We start from the raw sequence: 3,088 nt of genomic DNA, 5'->3' as shown, positions 1-3,088 counted from the left end.
CGAGTGCTTAGAAATGGATTCCTTGGGGGTACCTGCTCCATGATTTTTCCAGGGACTGAAGTGAGGCTGACTGGGCTGTAGTTCCCTGGATCCTCCTTCTTCCCTTTCTTAAATATGGACACTATATTTGTGTCAGGATCACCATGAGTTTTCAGAGATAATGGTCAGCAGCTCTGCAATCACATCAGCCAATTCCCTCAGCACCCTCGAGTGCATCCCATCTGGCCCCATAGACTTGTATATGTCCAGCTTTTCTAAATAGTCCATAACCTGCTCTTTCACTATTGTTGGCTGCTCACCTCCTCCCCAAACTGCGCTGCCAGGTGCAGTAGTCTGGGAGCTGACCTTGCCTGTGAAGATTGAGGTGAAAAAGGCACTGAACCCTTCAGCCTCTTCTCTGTCACAAGCTTGCCTCCCCCATTCAGCAAGGGACCCACACTTTCCCTGATCCTCCTCTTGCTACCGACATACTTGTAGCAAGCCTTGTTAGTACTTTTATATCCTTTGCTTGCTAGCTGCACTTTGGCCTCCCTGACATCATCCCTCGCACTGAGCAGGAATAAAGAGAACCTGCCCATGCTGTGCCAAAGACATCGCTCCTGACATATACTGGAGTGGTAGAAAGATCACTAATACTGGATAGCAAGAAAAACCTGCATGTGTCTCTGACTTGCTTCCATGCTCTGTCACTCTTACATGTTCGACTTGTCCTGAGATTGACTCCCTCTGGATTCAATTAAAACCACTTCTGAATCAGGCACAAAACTTTCTGATGACTGTCCATTCCTGGTATGGTGTTATCAGAGGTGGTCACACACAATAAGTATCCTTAATAAGGCCTGTAATTCTCATTCACTGTACGACCCAGAAGCCAAGATGTTAACGTTGACCACTAAACCAGGCCCTAATGAGCCATAACATGTGGCATAAACAGTGCTGTCAGCTTCTTGTTTGGGATGAGCCATGGGGCAATGATGATCTTACCTTGGGGCCTACTGCCTCCCACAGCTGGACATACAATGTAGGAGTAAAGACCCTTCAGTCTCTTTTGCCCTAACCATTAGATACAAGCTCTTTGTTGGAACATAAAATATGACCCTGGAAATTTGACTCCCAGCCCCTACTTGTAATGCATTAAACCCCATTACCTCCCTGCAGACTAGAGCACTGATGTCACCATTGGGGTCACTTGTCCTGCCTGTGGTGCAGGACAGATGTGCCATCCCTCTAGGGAGGCAATGGTGAAACAACCTCCCCTTGTACTCCAAAACCCATAAATGCTTGGCTCGCACCCCACAGGGCCCTGTGGAACTGGGGGTGGGGTGCTGCGGGGTGTGAGGAAAAGCCTCCTACACTCAGAGATGTGGACTCGTTCAGCTGGATTGCAGACCTGAACCTGCCCAGATAAAAGGCATACCCAGCCCTAATCAGCAGAGGGACACAAGAGCAGGAGGGGAACTAGGAACAGAGACCGGAGGAGTTGGCTGCATAGGTTGCTGGCTTGCCCTTGCACACATGCATCCTTCCCTTTCTCTCTCCTTTCTCCATCCGTCCACCTCAAGCATACATCTCTTCCATCACGTCTGTCTTTCGAACCCTCTCCCTCAAGCTAACTCTTCCCCTCTCTCGCACGCTGAGCCAGATTGATGGATCCCATAGCTGTAAGATGCAGGTTATGAATATCTGTTCAACCACCACAGCTGCCCCACTCCCATCTCTGTGAGACTCTCCTGAAGCAAAGCGCCAGCTGAGGCAGCATCCCAGAGTCAGGCAGAGGCAGTGCTGGCACACAGGAAGGGCTCAAGATTGGATTTTATCCCTGCCTGCCAAAAAGACCCTTCGAAATTGAGCTGGACCACTCCGAATTGCATTTCCCTCCGTGCCAAAGCAGACTTGGGCTGTCAGAACAGGGCAGCAGGCACCACAAGCCAGACTGCGCTGCAACTGGAGCATCCTAGTTGCCAGGAACCAGCCAGGTAGCCAGCAGGCAGCAAATGGAGGTGAGTCCAGAGGCTTTTCTTTCCAACCATTTGTTCAGGAGGACAGTAAGTATTGCTCAGAGAGTCCAGAAGTTTGGGAGTTTGTCCAGTTGCTTTTTAGCTCTTTTAAATGGGGATAACAGCATCCCCATGCCTTACAGGGGCTTTGAGGGGATAAATGTATTAAAGACAGTTGCAGGGATATACCTTAGCTGCATTGGTCTAACAGAGAAAAACAAAACTCTTGGATCAGAGATAGTATCTCTTACTAGACAAACTAAATAATAGGAAAAATGTTTTTTCTTTGCAAGCTTTCTGGTTCAAACACCCTTCTTCAGGCTGAGGGGAAAAAAAATTCCACCCTCTACCTCCCCTGTGCAAAATGAAGTTTTTTTCTACCTAGAAATCAGAACCCATAGTAAGGGTGATATGTTTTATTAAAATATCTACATTTTTGCAAAAATAATCCTTTAATTGCAAGCTTTCAGGCACAAACACTTGCAATTAAAGATTTGTTTCGAGGGTTTTTTTGTAAAAATCTACTTGGTGTTATAAAAGATATCACTGCTATCATGAGTTCTGATCCTTTTTTACCTCTAGACCAATATGGCTACAACCTGGATACTTTTTCTACCTAGGAGAACTTTTACAATCTTTGAATTTTTCTCAGTTTGAGGAAAGGCGTTTGGACCCAAAAGCTTGATTTTATGTATTGATTTATTGCTACTATTCAGCTGGTCTAATAAAAGATATCGTCTCTGACCCAAGAGTTTTTTGTTTGTACGGACATTTGGACACACACCTACACTGATTATAGGGACCAGCTACATACCTAAGGTAGGTGGGCAATAGCTTTGGATGGACTTCTAACCTTCCTTATCTTCTTTCCTAATCCTGCAAACATATTTGAGGATAACTTTTATATATGTAAGGAACCACACAGTCTGTCTTCCTGTCTAGCTGGGTAATTCTCATTTGTTGCATAAATACCTTAGAAAGAAAATCACTGGGATTTGGATACACAATTATTTTTCATTTCCTTGGACGATAGATCTTTCTTGTTTTGCAGGATCAGGCTCTAAATTGCTGGTATGACTACACACAGGATG

The sequence above is a fragment of the Crocodylus siamensis genome, chromosome 15 (assembly GCF_052110815.1).
Source record: "Crocodylus siamensis isolate JL-2025a chromosome 15, ASM5211081v1, whole genome shotgun sequence".
Classification (NCBI taxonomy): domain Eukaryota; kingdom Metazoa; phylum Chordata; order Crocodylia; family Crocodylidae; genus Crocodylus; species Crocodylus siamensis.
The sequence above is the reverse complement of the archived record's forward strand: the minus strand, read 5'-3'. Positions refer to the sequence as shown.